Source organism: Heptranchias perlo, chromosome 35 (assembly GCF_035084215.1).
Source record: "Heptranchias perlo isolate sHepPer1 chromosome 35, sHepPer1.hap1, whole genome shotgun sequence".
NCBI lineage: Eukaryota > Metazoa > Chordata > Chondrichthyes > Hexanchiformes > Hexanchidae > Heptranchias > Heptranchias perlo.
The window spans coordinates 5,237,103-5,258,135 of record NC_090359.1 but is presented as its reverse complement, the minus strand read 5'-3'; the positions used below and the strand labels follow the sequence as shown (position 1 = coordinate 5,258,135).

General features: G+C 45.5%; 6 non-coding genes across 6 annotated transcripts; all 6 read left to right on the top strand.

The window, feature by feature from the left end:
* Positions 1–8,020: 8,020 nt before the first annotated feature.
* trnaq-uug (transfer RNA glutamine (anticodon UUG)) lies at positions 8,021–8,092 on the top strand. Its single transcript has one exon. It is a non-coding gene; the product is annotated as a tRNA-Gln (tRNA).
* A 1,951-nt stretch (positions 8,093–10,043) lies between these two features.
* trnaq-cug (transfer RNA glutamine (anticodon CUG)) lies at positions 10,044–10,115 on the top strand. The gene has a single exon. It is a non-coding gene; the product is annotated as a tRNA-Gln (tRNA).
* Positions 10,116–13,156: 3,041 nt separating this feature from the next.
* trnaq-cug (transfer RNA glutamine (anticodon CUG)) lies at positions 13,157–13,228 on the top strand. The gene has a single exon. It is a non-coding gene; the product is annotated as a tRNA-Gln (tRNA).
* Positions 13,229–14,250: 1,022 nt separating this feature from the next.
* Positions 14,251–14,322, top strand: trnaq-uug (transfer RNA glutamine (anticodon UUG)). Its single transcript has one exon. It is a non-coding gene; the product is annotated as a tRNA-Gln (tRNA).
* Positions 14,323–16,269: 1,947 nt separating this feature from the next.
* Positions 16,270–16,341, top strand: trnaq-cug (transfer RNA glutamine (anticodon CUG)). Its single transcript has one exon. It is a non-coding gene; the product is annotated as a tRNA-Gln (tRNA).
* Positions 16,342–17,363: 1,022 nt separating this feature from the next.
* trnaq-uug (transfer RNA glutamine (anticodon UUG)) lies at positions 17,364–17,435 on the top strand. The gene has a single exon. It is a non-coding gene; the product is annotated as a tRNA-Gln (tRNA).
* Positions 17,436–21,033: the final 3,598 nt, after the last annotated feature.

Sequence of the window (21,033 nt, the reverse complement as noted above, 5' to 3'; positions counted from 1 at the left end):
TTCCCTCATTAAGCGGTACAGAGAGCTTCCTGCTCTACTGGGCTTCATGTGACTGGCGCAGCAGAACCTGGTTTTCGTTCAGTTGAAGCGCTGTATACGACAGATTTCCTTTTCTGTCCAATCTTTCCCGATGAAGAATATTGGAAAATGTCAAAAAGCTGCTCTTCAAATGCCAGCTGGTGCTCACATTGTGCCATTCCTCTCAGGCTGGATGCTTCATTCCAGGCCGATTGGTGTCCATTAGAGTCCTGTGAAGAATGGACGCTTTTATTCGTTCACCCGATGGGAGCGATCTCATGCAGCGAAAATAAACATCTCAAAGCTTTAATCTGCCTTCAAATAGAACTGGCAAGAATAGAACTGAAAATACCGACCAGAACTCGCTGGCCCAGAGTGCAAAGCCGGAAATGAAAATGTTCAATGTTTGTTGTTCTCCTCTTTGACAAGTTCCGAAGCTTTCTTACGTCAGATGACAAAAACATTAATGGACTCATGATTCCAGACCGAATGCTTTATCTGCTGCCTCCCGGTACACGGAACATTGTCAGAAGATTCGGCCCGTTGGTTTCCCAGCGTAAGGGAGATAAGTGTCTGATCTGCTCTGCTAATTAAGCGAGCAAAATCTCAGGTAAATTGGTCAGCTCTGGGTGATTCATTGAGGACGTATTAGAACATTTCTTAAAGCCTTCGGCTCACTCAAAAACAAACCCAGGCACACGGATTGACCCAGAATTAACCAGAGATGGTCACGGGGATAAACAGAGCCGAGATACAGGCAGTGTTTAGAAACACGTGGGAATAGATAAGAGAAAGAGAAGGACAAAGAGATTTGATGACAAAAACTTGACTTAAACCCTAAAAGACAGCAATAAGAGGCTGCTAGCGTTTGTAGTGACCGGATGTGGTGGCTCGGATGTCCCTCAGGGCTCCGTGCCTTCGTTGCTTAAAAAAGCCTGTCGAATGAGTAGGAGCTCCTGGCATCAAATCCCAGGGGGATCTCATTCTTTTCACCTTGGTTCCATTTCCCTATTTGTGACTTTCAAGCGAGGGCTTTGAGATTCTTCGGAATTCAGCAAATACAGCGGTGCCAAACTGCACCTTTAATGTGCGGAAAGACATCTCACAGAAAGAATGAAGTAAGATGCTGGAAATCTGAAAAAAATAAGAGGAACTGCTGGAAAAACTCAGCAGGTCACAGTGAGTCTGTGTAGAGACGAACGTGGGATAACGTTCCGGAGAAAGGTCATCGATTGAAAAATTATTCTCCCTTCCTCTTTTCACAGATGCTGCCTGACCCGTTGAGTATTTCCAGCATTTCCTGTTTTTATCTCAGGCAATGAGTCGATGACGTGTGTCGAGTATCCTCCGCTGGAGAAGTGTTTTTACAAACTAGGTTACTTACACAGGATCACAGTTAAAGGAGCAGACCATTCAGCCCCTCTGGCCTGTTCCGTCATTCAATCATATTATGGATGATCTGTACCAGATCTCCATTTACACGTTTTCAAGCCATTTCCCTTGATATTCTAACCTAACAAATCTCCATTTATCGCATTCTTGAAAATTTCAATTTAGCCAGCATCCACTGATTTCCACTACGCTTTGTGTGTCCAACGTGCTTCCTGATATCACTCCTGAACGGCCTAGCTCCAGTTGCAAGAATATGCTCAATTGTTCGATATCGCTGCACCAGAGCTAATGGTTTCTATGGAACCACCCTATAGAATCTCTTTACCAGTTTAAATGCCGATTAAATGGCCCTCCCACCGTATAAACTCAAGGGAATACAAGTCAGGTTTATGCAACCTGTCCACATAATTTCCCCTTTTATGCCCACGTATTCAGTTGAATCTGTGCTACACTCCCTCCAACCCTTCCTGAATTGCAGTGCCCAAAACTGAACGAAGTTGTCCAGATGGAATGTGAACAAGGATCTGTTCATCTGCAGCATCATTTCCTCACTTTTGTTTTCCAGCCGACTTAAGATAAAGAGCAAACCAAGAATTGGGGTTTATTTCTAGAGGGATGGAATTGAAAAGCTGAGAAGTTATATTAAATCTGGGTAGAACCTGGTTTAGACCATACTTGGAGTATTGGGAACAGTTCTGGTCTCCATATTATAAAAAAAAGTACATAGATGATTTCGAGAAGAGGCAAAAAATATTTAGTGGGATGAACGGACTATTGCAAAGAAGCATACCGACAACTGGACAACGAGGAATACTACAGACGGTTACCCGCAGATCCAAAGAAGGAACACACCCACCAGCTCAACAAACTGATCAATACCTTCGATACAGACCTTCAAAGCATCCTACGCGCTCTCATCCCACGTACTCCCCGCGTGGGAGACTTCTACTGCCTCCCAAAGATACACAAAGCCAACACACCCGGACGGCCTATCGTATCAGGCAACGGAACCCTGTGTGAGAACCTCTCTGGATACGTCGAGGGCATCCTGAAACCCATCGTACAGGGAACCCCCAGCTTCTGTCGCGACACTACAGACTTCCAACAAAACTCAGCACCCACGGACCAGTTGAATCAGGAACACTTCTCACCACGATGGACGTCTCGGCACTCTACACCAGTATCCCCCACGATGACGGCATCGCTGCAACAGCATCAGTACTCAACACCAACAACAGCCAATCCCCAGACGCCATCCTACAACTCATCCGCTTCATCCTGGATCACAATGCTTCACCTTCGACAACCAGTTCTTTACCCAAACACAAGGAACAGCCATGGGGACCAAATTCGCACGCCAATATGACAAAGTTTTCATGCAAACGTTCGAGCAGGACTTCTTCACTGCACAGGACCTCCAACCAACGCTATACACCAGATACATCGAAGACATTTTCTTCCTATGGACCCATGGCGAAGAATCACTAAAGAGACTGCACGATAACATCAACAAGTTCCATCCCACCATCAAGCTCACCATGGACCACTCCTCAGAATCGGTTTCTTTCTTGGACACACGAATCTCCATCAAAGACGGGCACCTCAGCACCTCACTCTACCGCAAGCCCATGGACAACCTCACGATGCTACACTTTTCCAGCTACCACCCTAACCACGTCAAAGATGCCATCTCCTATGGACAGGCCCTGCGAATACAGAGGATCTGCTCAGACGAGGAGGAACGCGATGGACACCGACAGACGCTGAAAGACGCGCTCGTAAGAACGGGATATGACGCTCGACTCGTCGATCGAAAATCGCAGAGACTTCCTCAGAAGACTAACACGGGACGCAACCAACAGAGTACCCTTCGTCGTCCAGTACTTCCCCGGAGCGGAGAAACTACGCCATGTTCTCCGCAGCCTTCAACATGTCATCGATGACGATGAACACCTCGCTAAGGCCATCCCCACACCTGCAGTACTCGCCTTCAAACAGCCACCCAACCTCAAACAGACCATCGTTCGCAGCAAATTACCCAGCTTTCACGAGAACAGCATCCACGACACCACACAACCCTGCCACGGCAACCTCTGCAAGACATGCCAGATCATCGACACAGACACCACCATCACACGAGAGGACACCACCCACCAGGTACATGGTTCACACTCCTGTGACTCGGCCAACGTTGTCTACCTCAGACGTTGCAGGAAAGGATGCCCCAGAGCATGGTACATTGGCGAGACCATGCAGACACTGCGACAACGGATGAACGGACACCGCGCAACAATCGCCAGACAGGAGGGTTCACTCCCAGTCGGGGAACACTTCAGCAGTCAAGGACATTCAGCCACCGATCTTCGGGTAAGCGTTCTCCAAGGCGGCCTTCGAGACACACGACAACGCAAAATCGTCGAACAGAAATTGATAGCCAATTTCCGCACCCATGAGGACGGCCTCAACCGGGATCTTGGGTTCATGTCACGCTACAGGTAACTCCACCAGCGAAAGTAAGTTATCTTTTTTTAACACAACGGTTCATTTTCTGTCTTTCTCTTCCTTTCGGATGTTTCTCTCTCTCTCTCTGTCTGTCTTTTGTTCTGGCCGTTTGTGCATTCGGTGGTCCTGTAGGTAACATCACTCTGTCTGAACACTTTGATTGCCTTGACAACTGGCAGTTGGAAACATTATCTGTAATCACCAGGTATTGTTCTCTGACTGTAAATGCGGTAACCTTCCATGGAATTCTACACTCGCTCACCTGGCGAATTGGAAAGCCTCCGAAAGCTTGTGATTTTCAAATAAAACAGTTGGACGTAAACCTGGTGTTGTAAGATTCCTTACATTTGTCAACCCCAGTCCATCAACTGCATCTCCAAATTACAGATTTAAAATTAACAATGGCGCGAGCATTAACTGTCATTTGCAGAAGAAAGAGCCTACCTTAACCAAACGTTTTCGGGCAGAATTGTTGCCAACTTCACTCCTGAAAGCGCTGGCTCCAATTTTTCGACGATGTCCCCGAGTTCGAGAGAAGAGCCATGTCTCTTTGGATGGAGGGTGCGACATTTCTCATTGAATGGGTTCCATGGTGTAATGGTGCGCACTCTAAACTTTGAATCTAGCGAACTGAGTTCGAATCTCGGTGGAACCTGATTTGTTTTTGTCCCATTCGTTTGCAACTGCAGGGCGAAAAAACAAAATGCAGCTGGAATGCACTCCCTGCTGGTGGGAAGTTGCTGCCTCAATCAATGACGTTCCAGTTGCTTCTGTCGGTTTCAGTTCAGAAGCTCAACCGGACTTTTGCTTTCCCAAATCAGCAGAAGAGAAAATTGTTTTTTCTTTGATGTTAAGTTTCACTGCACCAAAGAATGGTGTTTGCTGAGCTATTCTTTGTAATCTGCATTCAGCAGTCAAGCATGTAGAAATTCAAAGCACTGTTTCTTGAAAGGCAGGCATTGCTTGGATCATGTCCTCGGGCAAAGTTTACATTTTCTTTGCAAGAAGTTGCAGTTTTGCTGATGGGAGAGGTTTGTCGGTCGCCTCGAGGTGTCAGTGATATGGCATTATGGCAGTGCTAAGAAAAGAGCCAAGTGTCGTTGACTGGTGGCTGCCGGCAGAAGTAATCAGTTGGATTCCATCGTGCAATGGTGAGCCTTCTGGACTTGGACTCCAGCGATCCAACTTTAAACCTCGAATTTTGTCCGATTCGTTTGCAAGTTTAGGGCAGAATAAGTCAAACGCACTTGAAATCCATGAGGGCAATGCGATTGATGTGGTGTTTTTTAACTTTCAAAAGGCGTTTGATAAATTGCCTCATAATAGGGTTGTCATCAAGATTGATACCCATAGAATAAAAGGAGCAGTGGCAACATGGATACAAAATTGCCTCAGTAACAGGAACCAGAGAGGATTGATGAACGGTTGTTTTTCGGATTGGAAGGAGGTGTACAGTAATGATTCCCACAGGTCGGTACTCGCACCACTGCCGCTTTTGACATTTATTAATGACTTGGACTTGGGTGCACAGGGCACAATTTCCAAATTTGCAGATGAGACAAACCTTGGAAGTATCGAGAACAGTGAGGAAGATAGTGATAGACTGCAAGTGGAGAAAGGTATTTCACCCAGAAAAATGCAAGGTGATACACCTTGGTCGGAAGAAGGAGGAGAAGCAACATAAATTTGAGTGCTCAAAACGAAGAGGGGTACAGGATCAGAGAGATCTGGGGGTATATGTGCACAAATCGTTGAATGTAGCGAGGGAAGCTGAGAAAGCGGTTTAGAAAAGCAAACGGGATCCTGGGCTTTATAAATAGAGGCATAGAGTACTAAAGCACGGAATGCATGATGAACCTTTATAAAACATGAGTTCGACCACAACTGGAGTATTGTGTCCAATTCTCGGCACCGCACTTTTGGAAAAATGTGAAGGCCAAAGAGAGGGTGCAGAAAACATGAACGAGAATGATTCCAGGGATGAGGGACTTTAGTTACGTGGATAGACTGGAGAAGCTGGGGTTGTTCTTCTTGGAACAGAGAAGATTGAGAGGAGATTTGATAGAGCTATTTAAGCTCATGAGGGGTATTGACAGAATAAATGTAGACAAACTGTTCCTATTGGCGGAAAGGTCAAGAACCAGAGGACATAGATTTAAGGTGACTGGCAAAAGAATCAAAAGTGACTTGAGGAAATACCTTTTTTACACAGTGAGTGGTTAGGAAATGCAATGCAATGCCAGGGGTCGTGGTGGAGGCAGATTCAATCGTGGCTTTCAAGAGGGAACTGAAAAATACTTTAAAGGAAAACATGCCGAGGGCTACGGGGATAGGGCGAGGGAGTGGGATTGGCTGGATTGCTGTTGCATAGAGCTGTCAGGACTCGAAGGGCCGAACGGCCTACTTCCGTGCTGTAACCTTTCTATGAGTCCATAAGCTCAGCCTGTCTTTTGCTTTCCTAAATCTTCAGAAGACAAAGTTGCTTTATGTGCAACGCTGCGCTTCACTGCACCAAAAATGGTGTTTGCTGAATTTTTCTTTGCAATCTGCATTCAGCAGGCAAACATGCAGAAATTCAAAGCACTGTCTCTTGAAATGCAGGCATTGCTTGGATCGTGCCCTCGCACAAAGTTTACATTTTGTTTTAGGCCAATCTTCATGCATCCGTGCCTTGCAATATTTATTCACAGATTATCCGGCACGACTGTCATCGGAGCTGCGCTGAGCAGATTGAAAGAGAAGCAGTGACGAGGGAAGCGATAGGTTTGACTCGCTGCTGTGTGATTGGCTGACCATCGATACTAAGCAGAAGGAAAAGGTTGGAAGCTGAAGGAAGAGATGAGAAAGGGTCAAGTCAAAGTGGCAGTTTGGAATTGTCAAGTTCTTGTAGTTTTGCTGATGGGAGCGGTGTGGCAACAGCCTCGAGAAGTCAGTGATGCAGCGACGTGGCCGTGCTTAGAAAAGAGCCAAATGTCTTTTGATGGAGGGTGCGAGTTTTGTTAACAAATGGGTTCCATGGTGTCATGGTGAGCAATCTAAACTCTGAATCTAGCGATCCGAGTTCGAATCTCGGTGGAACCTGATTTGTTTTTGTCCCATTCGTTTGCAACTGCAGGGCAAAAAAAACAAAATGCAGCGGGAATCCACTCCCTGCTGGTGGGAAGTCACTGTCAATCAATGAGGTTCCAGTTGCTTCTATCGGTTTCAGCTCATCAGCTCAACCGGACTTTAGCTTTCCCAAATCAACAGAAGAGAAAGCTGTATTTCGTTTAATGCTGAGTTTCACTGCACCAGAGAATGGTGTTTGCAGAACATTTCTTTGTAATCTGCATTCAGCAATCAAGCATGTAGAAATTCAAAGCATTGTTTCTTGAAAGGCAAGAATTGCTTGGATCATGTCCTCGGGCAATGTTGACATTTTCTTATCAAGATGTTGCAGTTTTGATGATGGGAGAGGTTTGTCGGGAGCCTCGAGGTGTCAGTGATGTGGGGTTAAGGCAGTGCTGATAAAACAGCCAAGTGTTTTTGACTGGTGGGTGCCAGCTGAAGTAATCAGTTGGTTCACACAGTGCAATAACAAGGGCATTCTGGACTTGGATTCCAGCGATCCAAATTCAAATTTCGATCAACCTTCGAATTTTGTCCTTTTCGTTTGCAAATTGAGGGCAAACAAGTTAAAATCACTTGGAATCTAATCCCGGTTAGTGGGGAGTTCGCAGCTTTAATCAGTGAGGATCGAGCTCTTTTCATTTCACCCCGAACTTCATGCATCAGTGCCTTGCAATGTTTATGCACTGATTATCCAACAAGACGAGCTGCGCTGAGCAGTGTGAAACAGAAGCAGCAACGAGCGAAGCGATGGATTTGACAGCAGCTGTGTGATTGGCAAAGCATCTATACTTATCAAAGGGGAAAGTGGGGAAGCTGAACGTCTGGATGAGAATGGGCGGAGCCAAAGTGGCAGGTTGGGATTGACCAGGGCTTGCAGTTTTGCTGATGGCAGATGTTTGCCAGTCGCCTCGTGCAGTCAATGATGCAGCGCCATGGCGATGCTGATAAACGAGCCCAGTATCTTTGAAGGGAAGGGGGTCGCATGTTTTAATGAATGGGTTTCATGGTGTAATGATGAGCACTCTGGACTTTGAATCCAGCGATCCGAGTTCAAATCTCGGTGGAACCTCAACTTTTGTCCCTTTCGTTTGTAACTTTTGGGGAAACAAATAAAAGTCACCTGGAATCCCATCCCTGTTCGTGGGAAGTTCGGAGCCTCTATCAATGAGGTTCGAGCTAATTGTATAAATTTGGGCTTTTGTTAAAGGCAAATCGTATTGAACTAACTTGATAGAGTTTTTGATGAGGTAACGGAGAAGGATGCTGAGGTCAATGCGATTGATGTGGTGTATGTAAACTTTCAAAAGGCGATTAATAAAGTGCCTTATGATAGCCTTGTCATCAAGATTGATACCCATAGAATAAAAGGAGCAGTAGCAATATGGATACAAAATTGCCTCAGTAACAGGAACCAGAGAGGAGTGATGAACGGTTGTTTTTCGGATTGGAGGGAGGTGTCCAGTAATGTGCCCCACAGGTCGGTGCTCGCACCACTGCCCTTTTTGATATTTATTAATGACTTGTACTTGGGTGTCCAGGGAACAATTTCCAAATTTCAAGATGACACAAACCTTGGAATTATAGTGAACAGTGAGGAGGATAGTGATAGACTTCAAGAGGATATATAAATTGAACGCAGAAAAATGCAAGGTGATACATCTCAGTGGTCGGAAGAACGAGGAGAAGCAATGTAAATAAGAGGGCTCAATTCGAAAAGGGTACAGGAGCAGAGAGATATGGGGGAAAAGTGCACAAATCGTTGAATGTAGCGAGGCTGGTTGAGAATGCGGTTCAAAAATCATACGGGATCCTGGGCTTTATATATACAGGCATAGAACACTAAAGCACGGAATTCATGATGATCCTTTATAAAACATTAGTTCGACCACAACTGGAGTATTGTGTCCAGATCTGGGCACCGCACTTTAGGAAAAATGCGAAGGTCTAAGAGAGGGTGCAGAAAAGATGAACGAGAATGATTCCAGGGATGAGGGAATTTAGTGGCGTGGATAGACTGGAGAAGCTGGGCATGTTCTTCTGGAAGAGAGAAGATTGAGAGGAGATTTGATAGAGCTATTTAAGCTCATGAGGGGTATTGACAGAATAAATGTAGACAAACTGTTCCTATTGGCGGAAAGGTCAAGAACCAGAGGACATAGATTTAAGGTGACTGGCAAAAGAATCAAAAGTGACTTGAGGAAAAACCTTTTTTACACAGTGAGTGGTTAGGAAATGCAATGCAATGCCAGGGGTCGTGGTGGAGGCAGATTCAATCGTGGCTTTCAAGAGGGAACTGAAAAATACTTTAAAGGAAAACATGCCGAGGGCTACGGGGATAGGTCGAGGGAGTGGGATTGGCTGGATTGCTGTTGCATAGAGCTGTCAGGACTCGAAGGGCCGAACGGCCTACTTTCGTGCTGTAACCTTTCTATGAGTCCATAAGCTCAGCCTGTCTTTTGCTTTCCTAAATCTTCAGAAGACAAAGTTGCTTTATGTGCAACGCTGCGCTTCACTGCAACAAAAATGGTGTTTGCTGAATTTTTCTTTGCAATCTGCATTCAGCAGGCAAACATGCAGAAATTCAATTCAAAGCACTGTCTCTTGAAATGCAGGCATTGCTTGGATCGTGCCCTCGCACAAAGTTTACATTTTGTTTTAGGCCAATCTTCATGCATCCGTGCCTTGCAATATTTATTCACAGATTATCCGGCACGACTGTCATCGGAGCTGCGCTGAGCAGATTGAAAGAGAAGCAGTGACGAGGGAAGCGATAGGTTTGACTCGCTGCTGTGTGATTGGCTCAACATCGATACTAAGCAGAAGGAAAAGGTTGGAAGCTGAAGGAAGAGATGAGAAAGGGTCAAGTCAAAGTGGCAGTTTGGAATTGTCAAGTTCTTGTAGTTTTGCTGATGGGAGCGGTGTGGCAACAGCCTCGAGAAGTCAGTGATGCAGCGACGTGGCCGTGCTTAGAAAAGAGCCAAATGTCTTTTGAAGGAGGGTGCGACTTTTGTTAACAAATGGGTTCCATGGTGTAATGGTGAGCACTCTAGACTCTGAATCTAGCGATCCGAGTTCGCATCTCGGTGGAACCTGATTTGTTTTTGTCCCATTCGTTTGCAACTGCAGGTCAAAAAAAAACAAAAATGCAGCGGGAATCCACTCCCTGCTGGTGGGAAGTCACTGTCAAACAATGAGGTTCCAGTTGCTTCTATCGGTTTCAGTTCATCAGCTCAACCGGACTTTAGCTTTCCCAAATCAACAGAAGAGAAAGCTGTATTTTGTTTAATGCTGAGTTTCACTGCACCAGAGAATGGTGTTTGCAGAACTTTTCTTTGTAATCTGCATTCAGCAATCAAGCATGTAGAAATTCAAAGCATTGTTTCTTGAAAGGCAAGAATTGCTTGGATCATGTCCTCGGGCAATGTTGACATTTTCTTATCAAGATGTTGCAGTTTTGATGATGGGAGAGGTTTGTCGGTAGCCTCGAGGTGTCAGTGATGTGGGGTTAAGGCAGTGCTGATAAAACAGCCAAGTGTTTTTGACTGGTGGGTGCCGGCTGAAGTAATCAGTTGGTTCACACAGTGCAATAACAAGGGCATTCTGGACTTGGATTCCAGCGATCCAAATTCAAATTTCGATCAACCTTCGAATTTTGTCCTTTTCGTTTGCAAATTGCGGGCAAACAAGTTAAAATCACTTGGAATCTAATCCCTGTTGGTGGGGAGTTCGCAGCTTTAATCAGTGAGGATCGAGCTCTTTTCATTTCACCCCGAACTTCATGCATCATTGCCTTGCAATGTTTATGCACTGATTATCCAACAAGACGAGCTGCGCTGAGCAGTGTGAAACAGAAGCATCAACGAGGGAAGCGATGGATTTGACAGCAGCTGTGCGATTGGCTGAGCATCTCTACTTATCAGAGGGAAAAGTGGGGAAGCTGGAAGTATGGATGAGAAAAGGCCAAAGTGGCAGGTTGGGATTGACCAGTGCTTGCAGTTTTGCTGATGGCAGACGTTTGCCAGTCGCCTCGTGCAGTCAATGATGCAGCGCCATGGCGATGCTGATAATGGAGCCCAGTATCCTTGAAGGGAAGGGGGTCGCATGTTTTAATGAATGAGTTTCATGGTGTAATGGTGAGCAATCTGGACTTTGAATCCAGCGATCCGAGTTCAAATCTCGGTGGAACCTCAACTTTTGTCCCTTTCGTTTGTAACTTTTGGGGAAACAAATAAAAGTCACCTGGAATCCCATCCCTGTTCGTGGGAAGTTCGGAGCCTCTATCAATGAGGTTCGAGCTAATTGTATAAATTTGGGCTTTTGTTAAAGGCAAATCGTATTGAACTAACTTGATAGAGTTTTTGATGAGGTAACGGAGAAGGATGCTGAGGTCAATGCGATTGATGTGGTGTATGTAAACTTTCAAAAGGCGATTAATAAAGTTCCTTATGATAGCCTTGTCATCAAGATTGATACCCATAGAATAAAAGGAGCAGTAGCAATATGGATACAAAATTGCCTCAGTAACAGAAACCAGAGAGGAGTGATGAACGGTTGTTTTTCGGATTGGAGGGAGGTGTCCAGTAATGTGCCCCACAGGTCGGTGCTCGCACCACTCCCCTTTTTGATATTTATTAATGACTTGTACTTGGGTGTCCAGGGAACAATTTCCAAATTTCAAGATGACACAAACCTTGGAATTATAGTGAACAGTGAGGAGGATAGTGATAGACTTCAAGAGGATATATAAATTGAACGCAGAAAAATGCAAGGTGACACATCTCAGTGGTCGGAAGAACGAGGAGAAGCAATGTAAATAAGAGGGCTCAATTCGAAAAGGGTACAGGAGCAGAGAGATATGGGGGAAAAGTGCACAAATCGTTGAATGTAGCGAGGCTGGTTGAGAATGCGGTTCAAAAAGCATACGGGATCCTGGGCTTTATAAATACAGGCATAGAACACTAAAGCACGGAATTCATGATGATCCTTTAGAAAACATTAGTTCGACCACAACTGGAGTATTGTGTCCAGATCTGGGCACCGCACTTTAGGAAAAATGCGAAGGTCTAAGAGAGGGTGCAGAAAAGATGAACGAGAATGATTCCAGGGATGAGGGAATTTAGTGGCGTGGATAGACTGGAGAAGCTGGGCATGTTCTTCTGGAAGAGAGAAGATTGAGAGGAGATTTGATAGAGCTATTTAAGCTCATGAGGGGTATTGACAGAATAAATGTAGACAAACTGTTCCTATTGGCGGAAAGGTCAAGAACCAGAGGACATAGATTTAAGGTGACTGGCAAAAGAATCAAAAGTGACTTGAGGAAAAACCTTTTTTACACAGTGAGTGGTTAGGAAATGCAATGCAATGCCAGGGGTCGTGGTGGAGGCAGATTCAATCGTGGCTTTCAAGAGGGAACTGAAAAATACTTTAAAGGAAAACATGCCGAGGGCTACGGGGATAGGGCGAGGGAGTGGGATTGGCTGGATTGCTGTTGCATAGAGCTGTCAGGACTCGAAGGGCCGAACGGCCTACTTTCGTGCTGTAACCTTTCTATGAGTCCATAAGCTCAGCCTGTCTTTTGCTTTCCTAAATCTTCAGAAGACAAAGTTGCTTTATGTGCAACGCTGCGCTTCACTGCACCAAAAATGGTGTTTGCTGAATTTTTCTTTGCAATCTGCATTCAGCAGGCAAACATGCAGAAATTCAAAGCACTGTCTCTTGAAATGCAGGCATTGCTTGGATCGTGCCCTCGCACAAAGTTTACATTTTGTTTTAGGCCAATCTTCATGCATCAGTGCCTTGCAATATTTATTCACAGATTATCCGGCACGACTGTCATCGGAGCTGCGCTGAGCAGATTGAAAGAGAAGCAGTGACGAGGGAAGCGATAGGTTTGACTCGCTGCTGTGTGATTGGCTGAACATCGATACTAAGCAGAAGGAAAGGTTGGAAGCTGAAGGAAGAGATGAGAAAGGGTCAAGTCAAAGTGGCAGTTTGGAATTGTCAAGTTCTTGTAGTTTTGCTGATGGGAGCGGTGTGGCAACAGCCTCGAGAAGTCAGTGATGCAGCGACGTGGCCGTGCTTAGAAAAGAGCCAAATGTCTTTTGAAGGAGGGTGCGACTTTTGTTAACAAATGGGTTCCATGGTGTAATGGTGAGCACTCTAGACTCTGAATCTAGCGATCCGAGTTCGAATCTCGGTGGAACCTGATTTGTTTTTGTCCCATTCGTTTGCAACTGCAGGGCAAAAAAAACAAAATGCAGCGGGAATCTCCTCCCTGCTGGTGGGAAGTCACTGTCAATCAATGAGGTTCCAGTTGCTTCTATCGGTTTCAGTTCATCAGCTCAACCGGACTTTAGCTTTCCCAAATCAACAGAAGAGAAAGCTGTATTTTGTTTAATGCTGAGTTTCACTGCACCAGAGAATGGTGTTTGCAGAACTTTTCTTTGTAATCTGCATTCAGCAATCAAGCATGTAGAAATTCAAAGCATTGTTTCTTGAAAGGCAAGAATTGCTTGGATCATGTCCTCGGGCAATGTTGACATTTTCTTATCAAGATGTTGCAGTTTTGATGATGGGAGAGGTTTGTCGGTAGCCTCGAGGTGTCAGTGATGTGGGGTTAAGGCAGTGCTGATAAAACAGCCAAGTGTTTTTGACTGGTGGGTGCCAGCTGAAGTAATCAGTTGGTTCACACAGTGCAATAACAAGGGCATTCTGGACTTGGATTCCAGCGATCCAAATTCAAATTTCGATCAACCTTCGAATTTTGTCCTTTTCGTTTGCAAATTGAGGGCAAATAAGTTAAAATCACTTGGAATCTAATCCCTGTTGGTGGGGAGTTCGCAGCTTTAATCAGTGAGGATCGAGCTCTTTTCATTTCACCCCGAACTTCATGCATCAGTGCCTTGCAATGTTTATGCACTGATTATCCAACAAGACGAGCTGCGCTGAGCAGTGTGAAACAGAAGCATCAACGAGGGAAGCGATGGATTTGACAGCAGCTGTGCGATTGGCTGAGCATCTCTACTTATCAGAGGGACAAGTGGGGAAGCTGGAAGTATGGATGAGAAAAGGCCAAAGTGGCAGGTTGGGATTGACCAGTGCTTGCAGTTTTGCTGATGGCAGACGTTTGCCAGTCGACTCGTGCAGTCAATGATGCAGCGCCATGGCGATGCTGATAATGGAGCCCAGTATCGTTGAAGGGAAGGGGGTCGCATGTTTTAATGAATAGGTTTCATGGTGTAATGTTGAGCACTCTGGACTTTGAATCCAGCGATCCGAGTTCAAATCTCGGTGGAACCTCAACTTTTGTCCCTTTCGTTTGTAACTTTTGGGGAAACAAATAAAAGTCACCTGGAATCCCATCCCTGTTCGTGGGAAGTTCGGAGCCTCTATCAATGAGGTTCGAGCTAATTGTATAAATTTGGGCTTTTGTTAAAGGCAAATCGTATTGAACTAACTTGATAGAGTTTTTGATGAGGTAACGGAGAAGGATGCTGAGGTCAATGCGATTGATGTGGTGTATGTAAACTTTCAAAAGGCGATTAATAAAGTGCCTTATGATAGCCTTGTCATCAAGATTGATACCCATAGAATAAAAGGAGCAGTAGCAATATGGATACAAAATTGCCTCAGTAACAGGAACCAGAGAGGAGTGATGAACGGTTGTTTTTCGGATTGGAGGGAGGTGTCCAGTAATGTGCCCCACAGGTCGGTGCTCGCACCACTGCCCTTTTTGATATTTATTAATGACTTGTACTTGGGTGTCCAGGGAACAATTTCCAAATTTCAAGATGACACAAACCTTGGAATTATAGTGAACAGTGAGGAGGATAGTGATAGACTTCAAGAGGATATATAAATTGAACGCAGAAAAATGCAAGGTGATACATCTCAGTGGTCGGAAGAACGAGGAGAAGCAATGTAAATAAGAGGGCTCAATTCGAAAAGGGTACAGGAGCAGAGAGATATGGGGGAAAAGTGCACAAATCGTTGAATGTAGCGAGGCTGGTTGAGAATGCGGTTCAAAAAGCATACGGGATCCTGGGCTTTATAAATACAGGCATAGAACACTAAAGCACGGAATTCATGATGATCCTTTAGAAAACATTAGTTCGACCACAACTGGAGTATTGTGTCCAGATCTGGGCACCGCACTTTAGGAAAAATGCGAAGGTCTAAGAGAGGGTGCAGAAAAGATGAACGAGAATGATTCCAGGGATGAGGGAATTTAGTGGCGTGGATAGACTGGAGAAGCTGGGCATGTTCTTCTTGGAAGAGAGAAGATTGAGAGGAGATTTGATAGAGCTATTTAAGCTCATGAGGGGTATTGACAGAATAAATGTAGACAAACTGTTCCTATTGGCGGAAAGGTCAAGAACCAGAGGACATTGATTTAAGGTGACTGGCAAAAGAATCAAAAAAGACTTGAGGAAAAACCTTTTTTACACAGTGAGTGGTTAGGAAATGCAATGCAATGCCAGGGGTCGTGGTGGAGGCAGATTCAATCGTGGCTTTCAAGAGGGAACTGAAAAATACTTTAAAGGAAAACATGCCGAGGGCTACGGGGATAGGGCGAGGGAGTGGGATTGGCTGGATTGCTGTTGCATAGAGCTGTCAGGACTCGAAGGGCCGAACGGCCTGCTTCCGTGCTGTAACCTTTCTATGAGTCCATAAGCTCAGCCTGTCTTTTGCTTTCCTAAATCTTCAGAAGACAAAGTTGCTTTATGTGCAACGCTGCGCTTCACTGCACCAAAAATGGTGTTTGCTGAATTTTTCTTTGCAATCTGCATTCAGCAGGCAAACATGCAGAAATTCAAAGCACTGTCTCTTGAAATGCAGGCATTGCTTGGATCGTGCCCTCGCACAAAGTTTACATTTTGTTTTAGGCCAATCTTCATGCATCCGTGCCTTGCAATATTTATTCACAGATTATCCGGCACGACTGTCATCGGAGCTGCGCTGAGCAGATTGAAAGAGAAGCAGTGACGAGGGAAGCGATAGGTTTGACTCGCTGCTGTGTGATTGGCTGAACATCGATACTAAGCAGAAGGAAAAGGTTGGAAGCTGAAGGAAGAGATGAGAAAGGGTCAAGTCAAAGTGGCAGTTTGGAATTGTCAAGTTCTTGTAGTTTTGCTGATGGGAGCGGTGTGGCAACAGCCTCGAGAAGTCAGTGATGCAGCGACGTGGCCGTGCTTAGAAAAGAGCCAAATGTCTTTTGATGGAGGGTGCGACTTTTGTTAACAAATGGGTTCCATGGTGTAATGGTGAGCACTCTAGACTCTGAATCTAGCGATCCGAGTTCGAATCTCGGTGGAACCTGATTTGTTTTTGTCCCATTCGTTTGCAACTGCAGGGCAAAAAAAACAAAATGCAGCGGGAATCCACTCCCTGCTGGTGGGAAGTCACTGTCAATCAATGAGGTTCCAGTTGCTTCTATCGGTTTCAGTTCATCAGCTCAACCGGACTTTAGCTTTCCCAAATCAACAGAAGAGAAAGCTGTATTTTGTTTAATGCTGAGTTTCACTGCACCAGAGAATGGTGTTTGCAGAACTTTTCTTTGTAATCTGCATTCAGCAATCAAGCATGTAGAAATTCAAAGCATTGTTTCTTGAAAGGCAAGAATTGCTTGGATCATGTCCTCGGGCAATGTTGACATTTTCTTATCAAGATGTTGCAGTTTTGATGATGGGAGAGGTTTGTCGGTAGCCTCGAGGTGTCAGTGATGTGGGGTTAAGGCAGTGCTGATAAAACAGCCAAGTGTTTTTGACTGGTGGGTGCCAGCTGAAGTAATCAGTTGGTTCACACAGTGCAATAACAAGGGCATTCTGGACTTGAATTCCAGCGATCCAAATTCAAATTTCGATCAACCTTCGAATTTTGTCCTTTTCGTTTGCAAATTGAGGGCAAACAAGTTAAAATCACTTGGAATCTAATCCCTGTTGGTGGGGAGTTCGCAGCTTTAATCAGTGAGGATCGAGATCTTTTCATTTCACCCCGAACTTCATGCATCAGTGCCTTGCAATGTTTATGCACTGATTATCCAACAAGACGAGCTGCGCTGAGCAGTGTGAAACAGAAGCATCAACGAGGGAAGCGATGGATTTGACAGCAGCTGTGCGATTGGCTGAGCATCTCTACTTATCAGAGGGAAAAGTGGGGAAGCTGGAAGTATGGATGAGAAAAGGCCAAAGTGGCAGGTTGGGATTGACCAGTGCTTGCAGTTTTGCTGATGGCAGACGTTTGCCAGTCGCCTCGTGCAGTCAATGATGCAGCGCCATGGCGATGCTGATAATGGAGCCCAGTATCGTTGAAGGGAAGGGGATCGCATGTGTTAATGAATGGGTTTCATGGTGTAATGGTGAGCACTCTGGACTTTGAATCCAGCGATCCGAGTTCAAATCTCGGTGGAACCTCAACTTTTGTCCCTTTCGTTTGTAACTTTTGGGGAAACAAATAAAAGTCACCTGGAATCCCATCCCTGTTCGTGGGAAGTTCGGAGCCTCTATCAATGAGGTTCGAGCTAATTGTATAAGTTTGGGCTTTTGTTAAAGGCAAATCGTATTGAACTAACTTGATTGAGTTTTTGATGAGGTAACGGAGAAGGATGCTGAGGTCAATGCGATTGATGTGGTGTATGTAAACTTTCAAAAGGCGATTAATAAAGTGCCTTATGATAGCCTTGTCATCAAGATTGATACCCATAGAATAAAAGGAGCAGTAGCAATATGGATACAAAATTGCCTCAGTAACAGGAACCAGAGAGGAGTGATGAACGGTTGTTTTTCGGATTGGAGGGAGGTGTCCAGTAATGTGCCCCACAGGTCGGTGCTCGCACCACTGCCCTTTTTGATATTTATTAATGGCTTGTACTTGGGTGATTGGCTGAGCATCGATGCTTAGCAGAGGAGAAGGAGTGGAAGCTGAACGTGTGAGTGGCAAAGGGCCGGGTCAAGATGGCAGTTTGGAATTGTCCATTGCTTGCAGTTTTGCTGATGGGAGAGGGTTGGCAACAGCCTCGAGAGGTCAGTAATGCAGCGACATGGCCGTGCTGGGAAATGAGCCAAGTGTCTTTGAATGGTGGCTGCTGGCTGAAGAAATCATCGGATTCCATGATGCAATGGTGAGTACCCTGAACACTGAATCGAGCGATCCGAGCCCAAATCTGGGTGCAACCACAACTTTTTTCCCGGCACTTACTCTCCAATAACCTGTTCACCGATGCTCAGTTTGGGTTCCGCCAGGACCACTCGGCTCCAGACTTCATTACAGCCTTGGTCCAAACATGGAAAAAAGCCATGAATTCCAGAGGTAAATTCATAGAGTCATAGAGTCATACAGCACGGATAGAGGCCCTTCGGCCCATCGTGTCCGCGCCGGCCATTAGCCCTGTCGACTCTAATCCCATATTCCAGCATTTGGTCCGTAGCCTTGTATGCTATGGCATTTCAAGTGCTCATCCAAATGCTTCTTGAATGTTGTGAGGGTTCCTGCCTCCACAACCCTTTCAGGCAGTGAGTTCCAGACTCCAACCACCCTCTGGGTGAAAAAGATCTTTCTCAAATCCCCTCTAAACCTCCCGCCTTTTACCTTGAATCTATTTCCCCTTGTTATAGAACCCTCAACAAAGGGAAAAAGCTCCTTAGTATCCATCCTATCTGTGCCCCTCATAATTTTGTACACTTCAATCAAGGCAGCATTTGACCGAGTTTGGCACCAAGGAGCCTGAGTAAAATTGAAGTCAATGGGAATCACGGGGAAAACTCTCCAGTGGCTGGAGTCATCCCGAACAAGATGATAGCGGTTGTTGGAGGCCAATCATCGCAGCCCCAGGACATTGCTGCATGAGTTCCTCAGGCCAGTGTCCTGGACACAAGCATCTTCAGCTGATTCTTCAATAACCTTGCCTCCATCATAAGGTCAGAAATGGGGTTGTTCGCTGATGATTGCACAATGTTCATTTCCATTCGCAACCCCTCAAATAATGAAACAGTCCGTGCCCACATGCAGCAAGACCTGGACAACATCCAGGCTTGGGCTGGTAAGTGGCAAGTAACATTCGTGCCAGACAAGTGATTGCTAATTCTAGGTGGTAGCATGGTCGAGCGGTTCAAGACACTGGATTAAGGTTCTAATTTTTGCGGGGGCGTGGGTTCGAATCCTACTCCAATCAGCATTTGAGGGATCCAAAGTGAGGCAGCCAATTGGATGCAAAATTGGCTTGAAGTCGGAGGGTTGTTTTTCAAACTGGAGGCCTGTGACCAGCGGTGTGCCTCAGGGATCGGTGCTTGGTCCGCTATTATTTATATTAATGATTTGGATGAGAATTTAGGAGGCATGGTTATAAGCTTGCAGATGACACCAAGATTGGTGGCATTGTGGACAGTGAAGAAGGTTATCTAGGATTGCAACGGGATCTTGATAAATTGGGCCAGTGGGCCGATGAATGGCAGATGGAGTTTAATTTGGATAAATGTGAGGTGATGCATTTTGGGAGATCGAATCGGGCCAGGACCTACTCCGTTAATGGTAGGGCGTTGGGGAGAGTTATAGAACAAAGATATCTCGGAGTACAGGTTCATAGCTCCTTGAAAGTGGAGTCACAGGTGGATAGAGTGGTGAAGAAGGCATTCGAAATGCTTGGTTTCATTGGTCACAACATTGAATAAAGGAGTTGGGATGTCTTGTTGAAGTTGTACAAGACATTTGTAAGGCCACACTTGGAATACTGTGTACAGTTCTGGTCACCCTATTATAGAAAGGATATTATTAAACTAGAAAGAGTGCAGAAAAGATTTACTCGGATGCTACAGGGGCTTGATGGTTTGACTTATAGGGAGAGGTTAGATAGACTGGGACTTTTTTCCCTGGAGAGTAGGAGGTTAAGGGGTGATTTATAGAAGTCTATAAAATAATGAGGGGCATAGATAAGGTAGATAGTCAAAATCTTTTCCCAAAGTTAGGGGAATCTATAACGAGGGGGCATAGATTTAAGGTGAGAGGGGAGAGATACAAAAGGGTCCAGAGGGGCAATTTTTTCACTCAAAGATGGTGAGTGTCTGGAACGAGCTGCCAGAGGCAGTAGTAGAGGCGGGTAAAATTTTGTCCTTTAAAAATCATTTGGACAGTTACATGGGTAAGATGAGTATAGAGGGATATGGGCAATTGGGACTAGCTTAGTGGTATAAACTGGGCGACATGGACATGTTGGGCCGAAGGGCCTGTTTCCATGTTGTAACTTCTATAATTCTATGATTCTATAAGTGTCAAGCAATGACCATCTCCAACAAGAGAGAGTCTAACCACCTCCCCTTGACATTCAACGGCATTACCATTGCCGAATCCTCCACCATCAATATTCCTGGTGGTCACCATTCACCAGAAACTGAACTGTACAAGCCGCATAAAACTGTGGCTGCAAGGGCAGGTCAGAGGCTGGGTATTCTGCGTCGAGTGACTCACCTCCTGACTCCCCAAAGCCTTTCCACCATCTACAAGGCACAAGTCAGGAGTGTGATGGAATACTGTCCACTTGCCTGGATGAGTGCAGCTCCTTCAACGTTCAAAAAGCTTGACACCATCCAGAACAACGCAGCCCGCTTGATTGGCACCCCATCCTCCACCCGAAACATTAACTCCCTTCACCACCGGCGCACAGTGGCTGCAGTGTGTACCATCCACAGGATGCTCTGCAGCAACTCGCCAAGGCTTCTTCAACAGCAACACCCAAACCTGCGACCTCTACTATCGAGAAGGACAAGAGCAGCAGGTACATTGGAGCAACACCACCTGCACGTTCCCCTTCAAGTCACATACCATCCCGAATTGGAAATATATCGCCGTTCCTTTCTCGTCGCTGGGTTAAAATCCTGGAACTCCATTCTTAACAGCACTGTGGGAGAACCGTCACCACACGGACTGCAGCGGTTCAAGAAGGCGGCTCACCACCACCTTCTCAAGAGCAATTAGGGATGGGCAATAAATGCCGGCCTCGCCAGCGAAGCCCACATTCCA